The following is a 20180-nucleotide window of genomic DNA, read 5'->3' as shown; positions in this document are numbered from 1 at the left end:
GAAGGATAGCTGGTTCTTAGGGTAGATCCTTAAGAATAAAGAAGATAATGGGGATGGGTACTTGGGTTGATTGTTTGATGATTAAACATAATAATTATATTATTGTGGGTTGAAAACCCTATGTACTCACCAGGTTTCCCAACCTGACTCACTCAGTTTCTTGTATTACAGGTAGTGGCAAAAGCATAGTTGGATGATTTGACGAGAGATTACGGATTTGAGGCCAGATAGTGTTTTGTGGCCTAATATGTTTATTTCTTTTTAGTTTATGCTTATGGTCTGTATCGATGATTGACATCCCGAGTTTTTGTAGTGTAATGGAAATACATTTCTTTCGGAAATGCTTTGATAAAATTTATATCATATTTTGTTTTGGGAACAAATTCCACAATACTTTTCTTAAGAAGTTACTCTGATTTTTTTTTTAAAAAGCATAAACGAAGTCGGTCTTTTCTGTCCGTAAAAATGGGAATGTCACAGATCATATATTCCTCCATTCTACATGTCATATGGACTGAGACATGGATTATAATGATTCTCTCTGTCTATTTGTTGTTTCCCGATTTCCGATTTGTGACGACCAACTAATTGAACAAATCAAATCAGTCCAGGCTTGGCCAAGCACTTCGGGGTGTCATCACTAAATTATCGAGGGGCCCACAGATGTCGCTTTTATCTCTTTAAGGGTAAAAGGAATGGATAAACTTTGACGCATATGCTTGTTCTACTACTTGTTGAATCATACACAAAGGCACGTTTTATAACATCGAGTTACCAATGCGTTTTCGTATAATCAATGCATAACCAACTCATAAGTAACAACTCATATCTCTAGGTTTGAAGAATATAAGATATTATCGTCTCATGATCACTCGTGATAAAATCCATGAAGTGAGTCAAATGACCGTGGGTTTAATCCAATACTCAGAACTTATGAGCACTCATGAATGTTGTAGCAACTCTTGCTATGTCCACTACCTTGGACATCTACAAACCAGCTTCATGACAGTCTTGCCTTAATACCTACTTCCAACGTATTATCTACTGTGGATGGTTTGAATAACTTAGTTGTTGGGTCTAATTGTGTTGCGTCATGGGCTTATGTTTTGTATCCGGATTGGGCCTGTCCATCCGTGATTAGCTAGTAGGGTTAGACTATAAATAATGCATGCATGTATGCATTATAAGGTTAACGTTTGTGATTATTATCGTATTAGTTTGTAACCCTAACCACCTCTATAGTCGAAGTTCTTAATCGAGCTCTTCTGAGGTGTTAAAGCATTAATCATACGACATATTCAAAGCCATTCTTGTGTTCATAATTACGTTCTTAATTGTTTGTCTGCATAGAATCTATCGATCCTAATTGAACTTTGTTTCAACAATTGGTATCAGAGCACGAGACTGTGTGATCAATACACATTCCTTCTGTATTCAGAATTCTTTAGGGTTTCCGCTTTTATCGTATAAATAGAAGCCGTCTTCTTCGTATCGACGGCAACTCTGTTTTTGATAAAACCCTAATCTCAAGTTTACAGGTCTGATTCTAGCAGCTCACCATGTCTCACGAAGATTCGCAAACAAATCCCATCAACATCTCAAACAGCATTGGATCTACTACCAGGATACCCATTCTTTACACTCAAGACTATGAAGTATGGGTGCATCACTTTGAAGATTATTTGGTTGGATCTGAAGACAATGGCTATCTCATCTGGGAAGCTATCACACTTGGGCCGTTTGTTCACTCAGGAACGAACACAACTGTTAAGTCCCAAAAGGAATATAACAAGCTGGTGGCGGATGTAGAGAAGATGCCACAGGATGACAAAGACAAGTTGCTGTGTAACGTGAAGGCCATGAGAATGATCAGATTGCAGGAGACCTTCATGAACGGTCTGAGACCAGAATGGATGGCTGTGGTTTCAACCGTGAAAGCGCATGAACAATTTAAATCTTACTCACTAGCAAAACTTGTGGGCATACTTAAGTCCCATGAGAGTGTAGTAACCAAAGAAGCGAAGGTAGTTTCTGGTGTGGGATCGCTGGCCCTTGTCTCAAAAGGAAAAAGCATTGCAGAAGAAAAAGAAGAGTCTGATATGTCTGAGTGTGACCTTACAAGCGAGGAGTATGCTATGATGGTCACCAATCCAAAGAAGCTTGCACGAAGAAAATTTCATGTCAACAAGAACCGAAACTGGCAGGGAAGTTATAGTTCTGAGAAGGTGAAGGATGAAGCGAAAATCTCTTCTCAAAAGGATGAAGACAAGAAGGAGAGCAAGCTTGCAGGAGACTCTGGGTTCGACTGCAATTACTGTCACGACAAGAACCACTTTGCCAAAGATTGCATGCTAAGGAAAATGGCTGAGAAAAGAGATGGTGAAGATGATGAGGCGTACTACATGCGCAAGTTGGAAGAGATCAAGAAAAAGAAGGCGACTAATAGTTCTATGAATGCCTTGATTGTGCAGGAGAATGCAGATGAAGATGAGTTCGGTGGCGTTGAAGTTTGGTCAACCGATTCTGAAGATGAAGAGGTGAGAAAGCCCACTCATGGAAAAGCTTATGTGGCAAAGGATGTAGGTTCGGCTGGAAGATGTTTGATGGTCATAGCTGGTGCATCAACCGAAAGTACAAGTGAGGAACCGAACCCGATTGAGGACAAATGTTTTGCAATCAAGCCCGTAAGTGAAAAGATCAACGACTGTGATCGGCTGATCAAAAAGGTACAATCCATCCTTGAATCACTTAAAGTTCCAGTAATAGATTATGAAGAAGAATTAAAAGAATTAAAATTTAAATTTTCTAACTTAAGTGGTAATCTTATGCAAACTCGCTTAGCGAATTCTAACCTAACTGACCAACTCAGCAGGGTGTCTTCAAAAAGTGAGGAGAGAAGGATGTGGATTGAGCTGAAGGAGGCGGAATTAAATAGAGCTAAGGATGAAAGTATTTATTTGCAAAGAGACAATTTAAAGTTTTTAAAACAAAGGAATGTTGTTTGTTTGATTGCTAAGCGCTTATATACTAATATTGCTCAATTGCATTTAAGTTGTGAGATAGGGAAGAAGATTCACAAGATGATCTTGCCCTTCCTTGAATTTAAGGAGGATGAGGTCATCGCTGAGTCTGAATCAATAGTGTCCTCAGAAGAGACATCCATGTCTTACAAAATCGAACTGGACAAGATAGAATGAACTTAGAAATGTATGCTCAAAAATCTTTCAGATGAAAATGATAGGTTAAAAATAAAGTCCGAAACAATTCAATCATTTGACTCGTCTAATGCCAAATTAATTTCAGAAAATAAAATGAACTTAGAAAACACGTCTGAATTTGATGAGGAAAGTGAGATGAGCGAAATCTCAGTAGAAGACGTTGTTGATTGCTTTAAGTTTATGAAAAGCGAAACCGAGAATGAGAAACCCCTCATATCTGGAAATTCGGTTGAATTCGCTCGCCTGTCAAGGGACAAGCCACAGAAACTCAAAGAGAGAGCCATGGTTTATCAGAAAGTTCAAACTGTGCCGAATCAGGTCTATGCAGTTACCGGTGTCACTGCAAAACAAACAGCAGAGTTGAAAATCTTGGTCGACAAAGACAATGTTGAAGGGTGTGACGATTACTTCTGGTCAGCCTCTATTGACAACGCAGATGAAACCATAGGCTTATCAGAGCAAACTTCATGGAGGGTTAAAGGAAGATATGTTGCTGAACCCATCAACAAACCCTCAAGTTTCGACAAACCAAGTACAAGTGGAATTAAAGAAATCCCTGAAGAACCAAAGAAAGAACTGATAGTTCCAACAAGTACAACCGAAACTCAAAAGGGAAAGCCAAAGGTTAGCTTCAATATCCACAAATCACATAAGGAGTTAGCTGAACAGAAACGCTTAAGAAATCAATGATACATGAAGAATTTGAATGAGCGAAAACGTCATTGGCAATCTCAAAATCCCAACTACGTTTCTCCAAAGAAGGAATCAATTGCTAAAGTAAAGGAAAAACTGAAAGGAAAAGAAAATTTCAGTCCAAATTCCTACTATTCCAAATCTCAGAACCAAAAGCCTACTTTTGGTCCCAACAAAGGAGCTCAGAACCAAAAGCCTACTTTCGGTCCCAACAAAGGAACTCAGAACCGAAAGTCAAGTCTCGGTCCAAATGACAAGACTACCAACCGAACATCAACTTTCGGTCTCAACAAAGAGACTCAGAACCGAAAGTCTAGTTTCGGTCCTAAGACTAGTTTCGGTCATAAGACAAGTTTCGGTCCTTCCAACTCACAAAGCAAATTAAAATCATTAAAGGATATCAAAGGCAAAGGAAAACTTGATTCTGAGTTCAATAATAAGAAAAAGTCAGCTAACCCTAGAATTCAAAAGAAAACACCAAAAACATCCACTAATACACCAAAGATTAAACAAGATAAAACTAAAATCAAGGTGTATACCATCAAAAGAAAAGATCAAACCACTTTAGTAAAACGAACATATTTGGTTGATGTTTCTACTACAATTCCTTTTTCTGTGAAAAACTCACCAGGACCCAAGAAACTTTGGGTTCCTAAATCTGCTTGAATTTGCAGGTGATATGTGACGAGCAGTTCGATGACGAATGGTATATAGATAGTGGCAGCTCGCGTCACATGACAGGAAGGAAGGAAGAGCTGAGGGAGTTTCGGTCCCTAAAGGATGGTGGATGTGTGAAGTATGGCAATAACTCGTATGGAACAATCAAAGGATATGGGATGGTAACCAACGGAGATTTCTCGATTCGAAAAGTAGCGTATGTGGAAGGATTGCAGCATAACCTCATCAGTGTGTCACAATTAGTTGTGGGAACAGGTTTGAAGGTTTCATTTGATGATGAGGGCTCTGAGATAATTGAGAAGCAATCCAAAAAGGTTTTGTTAAAGTCTGAACGCAAGGGAGAGATGTATCCTTTAAATCTCAACCCAATTCTTGGAAAACCAGCTATATGTTTGCTATCAAAGGCGAATACTGATGAAAGATGGTTGTGGCATCGACGTCTATCGCACCTGAACTTCAAAGACATTAATAAGTTGGTGCTGGGTGATCACGTACGAGGCCTTCCTCTTCTCAGGTTTGACAAAGAACATCTGTGTGCAGCGTGTGAGATGGGCAAACAAAGCAGAAAGACCCATCCTACACGAATCAATACAAAGATTGTTGAAGCTCTTGAACTTCTGCACATTGACTTATGTGGACCTTCGGCTATCGAAAGCTTCGGTGGTAGTAAGTTCATTCTTGTCATTATAGATGATTTTTCTCGCTTCACCTGGTTTTTCTTTCTTAAACAGAAATCAGATGCTACTCCCAAGCTGAAGACGTTCATAAAACGATTGGAAGTTCAGCTGCGAAAGACAGTGAGGAATATCAGAAGCGACAATGGGCTGGAATTAAAGAATAAAGATTTTGAGGATTTTCTGGAAAATAAGGGGATAACTCACAACTTTTCAGCCCCTTATACTCCACAACAGAATGGGATTGTTCAAAGACGAAACCGTTCTTTGTGTGAAGCAGCCAGAACTATGCTCAGCTTCGTCTCTCTTCCACTATACTTTTGGGCTGATGCAGTTGCAGCGGCGTGCTACACTCAGAACCGATCTTTGCTCAATAAAAGATTCTCAATCACTCCATATGAGATCTTAAACAATCGAAAGCCCAACGTCAAATTTTTCCACGTGTTCGGTTCAAGGTGTTTCATCTTTAATTCAAAAGGAGAACAAAAACAAGTTTGATGTCAAAGCAGATGAGGGAATTTTTCTTGGTTATTCACTCACTTCAAAAGCATACAGAGTGTTGAACAAACGCTCCAAACGAATTGAAGAAACATATTATGTCACCTTTGACGATAATTACATGAAGAAAGTTCAAAGGAGTGAAAGTGACTTAGGTGAAATATTTCCTGAATCTGGACAGGTCTCGGTTCCAATATCCAACTTGTTTGAAGAGTACATTCGGTTATTTGATGAACTAGAGAAAGCGGCACACTCAGAGGCGAAAGCAGCAGATAACAAAATTGATAATCTCAAAAAGATCATAGATGAAGCTGCCAAAGAAATGGATAGTAAACCTCCTAAAACTACAGGTGGTCAACCCTCAACTGACTCTCCAAACAACGACTCAATGTTCAAAGGGGAGAGTTCACCAGCACCAAAGACAACCGAAATGTCTTTCGAGGGGGAGAATCTTATTCCATCCCCAACTCATAAAGGTCCAGGCGAGGGTGACCATATAGCTCCAAACCCACCCCATAATAGTCCAATCGAGGGGGAGAGTCCGACTTCCACAAAGGATGACAACTTTGATCCTGACACAGGTTACACTTCTCCAGTCGAGGGGGAGAAAGAGACTACAACTGACGAAGGTGATCAATCAGAACTTGAAGAGGAAGTAAATGCAGAGTTGGATCCAACATATGACCCAAATTATCCTCCATTAGTGAAATGGACCAAGGATCATCCCAAAGCACAAATCATTGGTGAATCATCTGAGAAAGTTCTCACTCGTTCTCAATTGAAAGCGAAACAAACTGCATTATTCTCTAAAGTTGAATTCTGTATGTTTAATTCGTTTGTCACCAAAGTCGAACCAAAAACAGTTAATGCTACACTTGATCGTTCTGATTGGGTTCAAGCAATGCAAGATGAGCTTCATGAGTTCGAAAGAAATCGAGTTTGGAGGCTGATTCCCACACCAAAGGATGCTTCAGTGGTTGGATTGAAATGGGTATTCAGGAATAAATTGGACAAATAGGGGAACATCATTAGAAACAAGGCTCGGTTGGTGGTTAAAGGATATTGCCAAGAGGAAGGGATAGATTATGAGGAAACCTTGGCTCCAGTAGCTAGGTTGGAATCAGTTAGAATCTTCCTGGCATATGCTGCTCACAAAAACTTCGAAGTTTTCCAAATGGATGTCAAATGCGCTTTCTTGAATGGAGAACCAGAAGAAACAGTGTATGTTGAGCAACCTCCCGGGTTCGTGAACGAGAAATTCCCTGATCATTGCTATGTGCTGGATAAAGCGGTATATGGTTTGAAGCAAGCACCAAGAGCCTGGTATGAAACTTTAACTCGCTTTCTGAAAATGTCGAAATTTAAGCAAGGTTCGGTTGACCCAACCTTCTTCCGAAAGAAAGAAGGCGAACATCTAATGATAGTTGAAATTTATGTCGATGACATCATCTTCGGCTCCACGAATCATAGCTTAACGGCTGAATTCAGGAAGTTGATGGAGACTAAATTTGAAATGAGCGCAGTGGGTCCAATTAATTTTTTCCTTGGTTTGAATAGTAGACAGGGACCAGAAGGTATATTTATCAACCAGGAGGCGTATACAAAGAACATGCCAACAAAATTTGGCATGACATGAGACTCAAAAGTGAAGGTTCCTATGGCGTTTGGCACTAAGTTAACACCTTCTCTGAAAAAACCTGCTGTTGACATAACACTATATCGACAAATGATAGGGTCCCTTATGTATCTAACAGCTAGTAGACCGGACATTATGTTTTCTGTTTGTTATTGTGCCAGGTTTCAAGCTAATCCAAGAGAACCTCACATGGTGGCGGTGAAAAATATTTTCCGTTACCTGAAGCGAACCTCATCTCTCGGTCTCTGGTATCCTGCTAGATCTGGATTCTTCATTCAAGCCTTTTCTGATGCTGATCTTGGAGGATGTGGTCTGGACCGAAAGAGCACTACAGGTGGATGCCAATTTCTTGACGGAAAACTGGTTAGCTGGCAGTCCAAGAAGCAAACCTGTGTGTCACTTTCAACAGCCGAAGCTGAGTATATAGCAGCAGCATCTTGTACCTCTCAAGTCATATGGATTCAAAGTCAACTAAGAGATTATGGGCTGAGTATGAAGAAGATTCCTCTCTATTGTGACTTAGAAAGTGCAATAAGGATTTGTCACAATCCTGTGCAACACTCTAAGACTAAGCATATTGCACTTAGATATCATTTTATCAAGGACCACGTAGAAGATGGGAACGTGGAAGTGCATTTCGTTCGGTCCTCTGATCAACTGGCTGACATATTCACTAAAGCCTTACCTGAAGCGAGTTTTAATAAAATTTTACAAGGCCTGGGAATGAAGGAAGCAGAGTCTATACCGAATCCTCAAATCTCTCACTAAAAATTAGACAAGCGAAATGGAGCGAACGCTCGGTCTATTTCGGCTCCATAATTTTCGAGAACCGAAATGAACCGAACGCTCGGTCTATTTCGGCTCTGGAATTTTAAGGAACCGAAATGAACCGAACGCTCGGTCTATTTCGGCTCTATAATTTTCGGGAACCGAAATGAACTGAACGCTCGGTCCATTTCGGCTCTGGAATTTTAAGGAACCGAAATGAACCGAACGCTCGGTCTATTTCGCTTCATTCGTTTAAGATAAGGTTTCAGTTGTACACTTTGTTCACTTAGTTCATCCAAAAATATTTTCTTTTTATGTTTTTATTATTTTTCTGAAAACTTCAAAAATCCAAAAAATATTTTGTTTTTCTGTTTTTATTATTTTTCAGACAACTTCAAAAATCCAAAAATATTTTCTTTTTCTGTTTTCATTATTTTTTCAGAAAATCTCAAAACTTCAATTTTTTTTGTGTGGTGTGTTTGTTTGCTTGTTCTTTTAATTAGGTCACAAGTGTACCAGTATAACAGAATTTGGAGCTAAGGCAGGTATAATCATTTCCATCTGAACTAGTTAAGGGTCCCTAGAAGCATGCTGCTGCATGTTGACCAAAGCCTCTATGACTTAAGAGCAAGGCCTTAATGATTCGATCTATACCTATCGTTTCTTCCCAATCAGACTATTAAAATCAACTCAGTCAAGAGCTACCTTACTCTTCTCAAATGAGTTAAGAGTTTTTCTGCTTAGTCATGACTTTATAGCAGAAGGTACTTTCGGTTCTGTAGCCACCCTCCTTATATTATCCATCAACTTTCGTTTCACCACTGTAACCCTTGAGACTCTCAGTCTTTACCACTGAGGTTTATGGTTGCACAAAATCTGTGTTTGTGATCTTAGATACGTATACCACGTGCTGAGTGAAACCCACAATCCAACACCAACAACGAATTGACGGTGAATTGTAATATTCAAGATCTTACTAGTTACCTAATGAAATCTCATTTTTTATTTTTGAGTGATCTTTTATGAATTTGTCTAACACCAAGGCTTTTCTTCCCAAAAAGGATCCAGTTTATTTTTGTTTTTGAGATTTCTATCACTTCTTTAGTCACTATAAATTATATCCCACCTACTTGTTCAACAGACCACATTGGTCTCACAAGTACTTCTTCCAATGTTCGGTCTTATGTTAAGAATCGACGTTCGGTAGAAGATAAGCCACCCTAAGCCTATGAATTAAAAAGAAGCCTTTCAATGTTTCTCTACAAACACTTGATTGTTATTTCTCGGGAACCCACACAAGCACTTCAAGTCTCTCTTGACTTTGAAGGAAGCGATTCTTGCCCGGAATCACCTGCTTTCTGTCTTATAATAGACATCACTCACATCTAATACACATTTGCTTTATTTCTTTATCTTTTGTCACACTATTGCACGAAAATTTTATTTTCCAACATTCTGGTTGTTGTTGGTTCGATTATTGTTTATCTTTTGGCGAAACAGGGGTGATCCTAAATCTTGGAGCGAAACTGAATTTCAAACGACGATTGAGGATAAGATTTTGGGCACGTGAATTTGAATGGTTTCTATATCCATGCGTGCTGACGTATACCTAGGAGTAACCAACCTGTCACATCACGCTTTTTCATGCGACGTTTCAGTGATCTCATCATTATGATGACGATTCTTTCTCTCTCCTAGCAACGGTATATAAAGGGTTTCTAATCTTATTTGTCTTTGACCAGCAACAAATTCTCTCAAATTACAAGGCAATTTGAAACTGTTCATCTTCTTTCTTCGATCAACAATGGCGACTTCTTCATCGGCTCATGATCAAACTGCTTCGTCCACATTGCTTTCGATCAAGCCAAATCAGAACATGATTATTGAACTCAATCCTTTCCTGTACGATGCATATATGCTACAGGTGGTTGAGTGTTTGAAGTATTCACCTCTGGTTCTAGCCCTAACACAGGTGGAAGCCGTTCCTATGTCACTCCTATCATAGGTTTACTCTACTACCTCATATGACAAGAACAAGGAAAGAATCTACTTCCAAATCCATTCTCATACGGCTTCTATTTCAAAAATCAAATTCTGTTCCCAGTTGCAACTTGCTGTAGATTCATCTGTAATCTCACCAGACTTCATCACCACTACCCAACTGTTCTCGATGCTTTACGAGATGGGCTACACTGACGTGCTTACTACGGTTACGAAGGTTAAGAAGTCTTGCTTACCACCCCAATGTAATGGATTGCTAACTCTCCTCATTAAGGGTTTGGCGGAGAGAAGTGGTGGATCTGATGGCACCAGTAAGGGGTTCTTAACCCTTCTCTACGGCCTTTACAATGGTCTCAATCTCGATTACGGGACGATTATCTAGTCTCAAGTAGTGCAAAGCCTCAACACTTCTACGAGGCATTCGGAAATTTCGTGTGGTCGATTCTGGACTCTCATTACACGAAGGGCGATTAATTCTTTGGATATTCCGGTAATGAAGGATGCCCTAGTCGCGTCTATTGCTATGTTCCACACCAAGAAAATCATTATCTCTGATCCTAGAAAGTTTCCTCACATTGGCTCTATCCCTGAGACAATGTACAGATGTGTCACAGCCGAGAGTAAACTCATGGCTGATTATCGCAAACTTCCTCCCAAGGAACCGAGAGTCCTATCTCCTGAACAGCAGGCTGCGTTAGATGTTGTGGATAAGCCTAGTAACTGAGGGAAACCGACCACTACCAAGAAAGAGCCAACAGAGGATGATAAGTCTAAGACTGCCAAGTCCAAGAAGCGAAAGTCTGAGAAAGGGGATTCTTCCAAACCGAAGAAGATTAAAAAGATAGCGAAAAGGTCCAAGAGTCCTACTCCTCCCAGTTCAGAACACGATGAGGAGGATGAAGAAGAGGAAATTCATCATGAATCACCGAGAGGTAACACTCCTCCCCATTCTCCTACTCCAACCGAATCTCCTCATAACAAACTTCCAACACCACCTCCATCACCGAAACAGACAGTTCCAATTTCGGTTGCTCCTATTCCCCCACCTACCACATCTCAAACAACAACTTCTTTTCCACCACCACCACCAGTTTCTTCTATTCCTATTTCTACAACTCCCTTACCACCTCCTATAATTTCCCAATCAACTACCACTACTATCCCTGAACCGACAGTAAGAGTCAACGTATCTGATACGTGGGCGACTACTGAAACAGAACCTCCAGTAACTTCTACACCACTTTCACCCTCACCTTCAACCGATTCCGGTGCCACTCTCGGTGGTGCTAATGATGAGTTTGATTCAATATACTACAGTCCCTATAGACTTCCTACTGATGAGGATGATGATGCTCCCGTCACACGTCAACACTTGCAGGGCATTCATGAGAAACTGGATACAGCTCAAAGCCTTTTTAGATACAGCTCTTGAGCAATACACTGACTCCATTGACAAATCCACTAAGGCTGTTAATGAGTCTACTTCCTCATGCCAAAAGGCCACTGCTGATGTTGTTGATATTGTTCATACTACTCAGATTTTTCTCGAGTCACTCAAAGGGAATGCTGATACAAGTGCAGCCAAGGTGCAAGCCTCTGTGGATTCATTTTCCAAGTCCCTTCAAGAAGAGCACACAAAGTTTGAAGCTGTTCGTTCTTCCATCCAAGCAGAGAACACTTCACTTCTCAGTTCTGTGTCTTCTCGGCTGGAATCTCTTCACGCTGATCTAGCAAAAGAAAGTGCTCTGAAGGAAGAACTTGCTCGACAAGCATCCACGATTGAAGTTCAGAAGGTTCAGCTCGCTCAAGCTGAAAAAGAAATTGCTTTGTTGAAGACGGAGAGAGCTGTTTATCGCAGCTGTGCAGGGGATGTGAAGGATATGCTCACCAACATTCTTGGTGCTCATGATCCTATCCTTACTTTGACCATTAGGAATCATCTCACTACAAAACTTCTTCCTGCCCTTGCATTGTTACACGAGATGAAGGGTGTTTTGGAGAGATTTATTGCTCCAAAACAAGGGGAAGAGGGTGCTCATCAACCGAAGGTTAAAACTGAAACTGATTCTGCTCAACCGAAGGTCAAACTTACAACCGAACTGAAGGGTAATGAAGCTTCAGGTTCTGGTTCACAAGCCAAGCAAAAGGAGATTGATGATGATAGCAATGACGAATCTGGTGAAACTATTGCTGAGGCTCTTAAGCGAAAGAAGAGGGATAAAGAGCTGGATGAAACCTTGAGGGTTGCAAGGGAAGCAGAGGAGAGGGAAAGGAGAAACAAGGAAGAAGAAGAAGCCTTGAACTGCAAGAAGGCCTTGTTTCCCCTATGCACAAAAGAGGCACTTATCAATCAAGCTATAGAGTTTCCAAGTGTTTATTGGTTGGAACCTGTTGCTTCGTTTGACTGTGACAATTCTAAGGACTCGCAGTTCGACATGCCGATAACACGAAAGGCATTCACGTTTCACTGTTTCAATTCGACTGCTGAGGTTCCTTTTCCTCATCCTAAGGTTGCTCGTGAGCTTATAGACTTTTATTTGAAAAGTATGGTCAACCGCAGTACTTGACATGGAGCGCACAGAAGATAATCACTGTCAAGGTACTGAAACCTACGCCTGCTAGGAAGTTTATAAATGTTAATTTTAAAATCACACGAGGATCTGCAAACTCGGTGTCGATTATTTCCCTAGCAGACCTTCCAAATCTAAATCCTCATGACTGGATTCTTTTGTTTAATATTCTGCTGACAAATCCGAGGGAATATGAGCCGATATTGGAGCACTTGAAGAGGATGTTGGCTTCTTACATCCATGAGGTTGCAGCTATGGATTAAGAGATAGCGAAAGTGATGAATAAGAAACCGTCCATCAAGCCAACACCGAAACCAGGAGATGTGAATAAGATGAAGATGGGCCAAATAGATTCAACACATCTTACTGTGATGTTTACAAAAGGCAAAGCACACAGATTTTTATTCGCTCTTGTTGATAAACATTTATTTTCAACCGACTGCTTGGAGCACATCATCAACATTATTCATCAGTGCAAGCAGAACTCAGAAGCAGACAAAAAGAACTTCACGGACATGCTTCGGTGGTACATAACGTTCCGTCATCATTTGCTGGCTATCATTCCGAAGGTGTTCAAAACAATAAAGAAGTCTTCTGCAGCTCAGCCGAAGTGAGCTTTCTGTTCCATTGACGCAAAGGGGGAGATTGTTGGGTCTAATTGTGTTGCGTCATGGGCTTTTGTTATTTATCCGAATTGGGCCTGTCCATCCGTGATTAGCTAGTAGGGTTAGACTATAAATAATGCATGCATGTATGCATTATAAGGTTAACGTTTGTGATTATTATTGTATTAGTTTGTAACCCTAAACACCTCTACAGTCGAAGTTCTTAATCGAGCTCTTCTGAGGTGTTAAAGCATTAATCATACGACATATTCAAAGCCATTCTTGTGTTCATAATTACGTTCTTAATTGTTTGTCTACATAGAATCTATCGATCCTAATTGAACTTTGTTTCAACATTAGTCATTCAGGAAGAACGACCTAGTTATTCTGGAAGTCAAAACATGCAAAGTGAAACGCAATAATAATCGAATCCAATATGGTCTCAGAACTTGTGAATATAAATAGAACACCTTTTATTTATCACCATATTGATTACACATTATTCATTGCATACTGTTTCAAATTATCAACTTTATACTTGAATTAAAACAATAGTTGTCCCATGCTCCAAGCATGTACACTATGTTTTCTAAACACTAGTCATGCCATACACCAAGTATGCACACTATGTTTGTACAAACATTAGTTATGCCATACACCAAGTATGCACACTAAGTTTGTCTATGATCTTTTTACTTTGTGAAATAGATCGATTGAACATAATTCCAATGATTCTAATTTCACAATCCCAAATCCTTACCGCAAATGCAAGAATTCCAAATTCCTGCCATTTACCGAAATCTTGTTAGATTTTAAAATTGTGTGCACTGATCCTCTTGTAATGATTATGCACAAAGTCACAAAGACTTGTCAACAGTCATTACAGAGTATTCCAATGGAGATCATTCCATGAAAACGAAGTCTCAAATTCAAAGTACATTGCTTTGAACATCCTCCTTGCATTAAGTTTCCTAATCTTACACAGATTTAATGAATAACTTCCACCTATGGGAATATTTCCATATTCTCATTTTGACTATCACTTCTGAACAAGAGTTGCCTCTTTTCAGAATATGTCAATATGGTCCTTCCAAAATTTCCAACTGTCCCTCACACCAATCTTTGGTAAACCTTAGATTGTTCTCGACAATTACTTAATCAAATTAGTCATATCCAATTCTAGTGCTTTTTCCCTATTAATGCTCGAGGCATTTGGAAAAATTTAGAACATATGGATATTATGGCACATGCAATCGATCGTATGTCCGAAGCATATGGGACACAATTCATGATGTCTCACATAAAGACATGATACTGGATAAGTCTTTTTCTATAATACTTCTATTTCTATTTTCCATGTTCTCATAATTCAGATTATGAAAAGGGATGCCGTAATCATAATCGAATTTTAGAACGCAAATAATGTTCCCATATATAGAATTTCTTTATGTTGAACCATTCCAACATAACATTCATATATATACTTGACTAAATTTTATTAAAATCTTATGATCTAAGCTTTTAGATTTGAAATGAAGTATAATTTCCTCTCTCTTAATTATAGCAAAACAACTTTTCCTAATTGAAACTTTTGTTTTCTATAATTAATATTGCTAACTTGCAACACTTATCATAATTATCATGCTCCCACTAACATGATGATTATTAGCATAACACTTATGCTCCCACTAGCTTTGACATTTACTCAGAAATCAGCTGGACTTCTAGAACTCAATACTTTATTGACTTTCTTAACAAAGTTTAGAATTCTCATACGAGATGCTTTGATAAGACTTTATCAAAATAATACACCTTTCCTTAGAGAGCACACATGTGTGTCTAAACAATTTCAGAATTATGAAATGGGATGCTGTAATCATAGTCTCAATTGTTTAAACCTTTTCCATTCCTCACAAGTCCATGTTAGTGTGCCGGTTAACCACACACGCTCCACTAACGACTTTGAGAATGCAAATATCACAATTGCTATGTACTTAAAACCACTTAGTGAAAGCGTTTCCTCACCATCATTTTCATGAATCGGAGAGAAACCTTATGGCACTTAGATTTTATGGTGTATGTGTTCCTATCCATGTGAATTTGTCAAAATCATAATCACAAGACAAGGTTAGTGACAAATCCAAACTCATATAGATTGATCTTGTGCAGTCTTAACTTCTTGCCACCTGGCAGCACAAGGGCCTGCCATTGCTTCCAAGTTGTTATGCAACCAATTGAGAACTCTCAGAACTCATATGCAAAGCCAACTTTAACTAGAATGGGCACAGAAATAGGAATATGTCAACACGATAGGTTATAAACCTCAATTCGTGTGCTAGTGATAACCTACTGCTTTTATTCTTTATTAGACTCTTTCAAGATCTTTTAGACTCCCACTGTCCTCTTGGCATATAAGACTCTCTTGCCAAGACCCATTCCTTGACAAACAAATATTCAATAGATAGTGTGGATTCTTATCAAGAAAAAACACTTCACACAATTGACCTAAGTTGGTCTCTGTTTTATCCAAAACATCACAACTTACCCAATTTCAAATGTACAAAAGTAGAACACATTTTACTCTTACAATAAACCTTACCCAAAACATCACAACTTACCCAATTTCAATAAACCTTCTTAATATTATGTCACTTAAGTTACAATCTTGGAGTATTACTCGAAGACTCAATTTTGGAACGAAGTACGATTCATCTTTTGATTTAACCGATCCAACAATTCACGATTCCTCTTCTTAGTCAAACCAATGCACTAAGATGTCCTTAGAGAATAAATTGTGATATGGTTTCATAATCACTAAGATAATCACAAAACATGATACTAAAGTACTCTCCCATCTTTTCAGATTGGAGAAACTTTTAACTTTCTGGCTAATTTGATTCTTCTCATTCGTTCTGCCATACATTGAACTTTTCCAATGTTTCAAAATTATACTTAAACTTGTAAGTATAACCATATTTACTGAACTTCAGTAAATCATGACGAATAATCTTATCGATCTTTGTGGTGGATTTGACCAGTGCACAAGAATGTGTACTCAATCCCTTAGTCCTTCACTTGACTCACATATACATGTGAACAAGGAATTAGGCTTAATTTCCCAAAGATGAAAACTCTCATCCACCATACAATACAACTTGCATAATTCCAAGTTTCTATCCAACTGAAACTTGGTTGATGAGAATCTTTCCTTATTTGGTAAATTATGACACTACCATAAACGACAGAAGCAAATCCATTTACCACTGTTGCTATCAATAGAATCATATAAACAACAATTTTCCACAAATGCCATTGTAAGGATACTTAAAATAAATAAAATCAAATATTTTCTTTTATTTTAAAACTTGCGGAAAAACTTATCCTTACAATGCAAATGCATATGAAAATTATGTTCTTATCTATTCCTAAGCGATCTATCACAACACTTAAGCAGCAGCTCTGATCACCGAACCATGCGATCGAAATCCATCTTCGCGATCAGAATCAGCTTACTCTTCTTTAAGTTTCCTTTCTTTTCTTTGATTCTTAAAACTTCAACATGTGACCCAGTCACATAAGAATCTCCAAATAGGAACTTAACAGAGTTAGATAGTGGACTTTACTGAAGTAGAATCAAACTTTTTGACTTGACCTTCTCTCAGATCGTTCAGGTAGTTAGGGCAGCTTCGCAACCAATGCTCCTTCTTTTGGCAATAGAAACTTATGGACTCTTTGGGAATGGTACAAGAGACTGTCTCAGATTAGCCTTTCTCTTTACCATTTGGTCAACCGAGTTGACTATGGCCGATCCCTTTCCATTGGGAAGAGAAAGCTTTTCTGGATTTCCAATGTTACCATTGTCAATGTCCATGGAAGTTTGGGAAGTCGATCTTCCAATCAAATTTGCTTTACCTGTGCTCCAAATCATTGCTGATTTAGCAGCATCAAGCAACTAGATAAGATCATTAAGGGTTATGTCATAATCTGTTTCATAGTAGTCCCAAATGAAACTCGCTATGTGACTTAGAAAGTGATCGAACAACCAACTTTCTCAAGACTTTGACACCCAACTCTCCCGGCTTGTCAATATGTGACATTATCTCTAAGATGTGAGCACACATAGACCTTGGTTGCCAATAGGGATTGAGTGACCTTGAACTATTCAAGAACTTGTGGGATAGGGAGAATAATTGGAGGAGGTGAAGGAAGAGAAGTATGATTTCCATGAACCAATCATGGGACATCATCTTAATTAGGAAAGCTTGTTCCTAGGGATTTGGGAAGATCATAGTTGTCTGAACCAGACATCTACAATGGGAGATATTCAAGTTAGTTGATTTAAGTCCTTAATATAACACCCAATATGAAATATTAAGGCTAGGACCCAACACAATTCTTCTATAATTTTGAAGAGGGATGCCGTAATCCAAGCTATAAAATATTTGAAGGTAGGGAAATGACGATTCACCAATTTCCACCATGAAAAACGAAATAATTTATTAGGTTTTAATTGGATTTCAAACTCCTAGATCTTTTGAGATTCATTAAACTTTTCAATGGCATGTTTCAATATCGATTGTGCCCTCTCAAATTTTGTGACTGGGATGCCGAGGATCACAAAACAAGGTGTGAATAACCATGCAAATATACTTGGTACCCTTAATATTTACCACTCAATCGATGTGACGGTTAACCACACGCGCTCCACCGATACTATGATAAACACTAAGTTACCCTTTGCCTACCTTGTTAAATCCAGCTTAGTGTGCCGGTTAACCACACACGCTCCACTAACGACTTAAGAAAAGTGCAAAGTGTAATTTCATGGGTTAGCACCAAATTCACATTTTTCCTAAGTAACTAAGATTGGTAATTTATAAAAGGTTTGGTAATTTATAAAAGGTTTACAATTGTGAAGATGGATGCCGTAATCCAATTGTAAAATATTTGAAGGTAGGTAAATGATGATTTACCAATTTCCACCATGAAAAACAAAATAAATTATTAAGTTTTAATTGGATTGAAATTCCTAGATCCTTTTATATTCATTGAACTTTTCAATGGCATGTTTAAATCTCGATTGTGCCCTTCAAGTTTGTGACTGGGATGACGACGATCACAAACAATGTGTGAATAACCATGCAAATTAGCTTGGTACATCCAGTGTTACAAATCACCTAATCAATGTGCCAGTTAACCACACACACTCCATTGATCTATGATTAACATCAAGCTACCCTTTTCCACACATTGTCAGTCCCAGATTAGTGTGCCGATTAACCACACACGCTCTACTAACGACTTAACAAGTTGAAACGTGTAATTTCATGGATTAGCATCATTTTACATTTTCCTAAAGTAACTAAGATTGGGAATTTTAATAAAAGTTTAGTTACTTTATATTTATCATTATACTTTTAATGAGGGAGAATTAGTGTCCTATCCTACCCGTTCGGCTAACGACCCTCCACCAGTCAAGGAAGCGGTGGGTAAGAGTGGACACCCATTAAACTGCCATTTTATAGGCAGTAACCTTATACCCCCCTTATAGATCGGCTTCATGAATAAGGCCTACTAACGGTAAGACCGACTTGTCTTATATATATATATATATATATATATATATATATATATATATATATATATATATATATATATATATGTATATATTATTAAACTTATAATATTATAAAGTATAAGGGTTGAATTTTAACTTTTAAAACTCTAGGGTTTGGAATTAAAGTTTCATTTGTGAGACTTTACAAATTCCAAAACTTGAGGAAAAGTTTTGAAACTTGTCAAAACTCTTCAATTCTATAACTTATGAGTTTAATGTTGGTTTTATGAAAAGACTCTTGATTTTCCATAACTTGAGGGCAAGTTATGGAGTTCATTAAAACATTTATGATAAGACCTTTCATGTTCCATAACTTGAGGACAAGTTATGGAACTCATTAAGGAACATTTAGATCGATTATAACAAGGAAAATTATCATATAATATTCTATTGATCTAATCTGACTCATATATCAAGGCAATTCATATCAAATAATACAAATAATTAACCTATTATCTTAATATTTGACAATTGTCCTTTCATTTCCATAACTTATGAGTTTAATGTCATTTTAATGTATGAGAGTGTTTACTTTCATAACTTGAGGACAAGTTATGGAGTCCATTAAAGGCATTTAAATCATTATTTTAATTAACAAAATAATCAAATAATTCATCCATGATCTAGCTAAACTCATAAGAATAAGATAATTCATATCAACAATCTTCAAGAAATTAGCCTAATCATATAAACTAATAAAAATCTTGAAATTATGAAAATTATCTTTTAATTGGATAAGCATGATCACTACCATATCAAAAAACATATTTCATGGTTCAAAAAAACAGTTTGGGGTAATGATCCTAATCCAATTCTGGCCAAAAACTCGAACTTCTGCACACAGGAGCACCAATTCGGCGAGTAAATGAATTGGACTCGTCGAGTTGGTATGTTTCTGAGTAGACTCGTCGAGTCAGCCAGTGGACTTGGCGAGTTCACCAGTCAGATGCAAAAAATTCGATTTTTTTCAACTTGGAAAACCAATAAGCATCAAGTATAACAGAAAACATTCCTAGGCTCTGATACCACTGTTGGGTTTTGAGCACTATAACACTCCTATGGTGCACATGCAACCCTAAATGCTTTGGATCTATGTTTTCTCTATTATACATGAATATTTTTAATTTTCCAAAGCATCCTCCCTAACTAGCATACAAATTGTCAAATGAACAATACAACTAGTTAGCCGACTTACCTTTTAGAATGACTTGTAGTTCTTGAC

The sequence above is a fragment of the Lactuca virosa genome, chromosome 4 (assembly GCF_052849685.1).
Source record: "Lactuca virosa cultivar CGN04683 chromosome 4, Lactuca_virosa_CGN04683_v6, whole genome shotgun sequence".
In the NCBI taxonomy this organism is placed as follows: Eukaryota; Viridiplantae; Streptophyta; class Magnoliopsida; order Asterales; family Asteraceae; genus Lactuca; species Lactuca virosa.
This window is presented reverse-complemented; position numbering follows the sequence as displayed.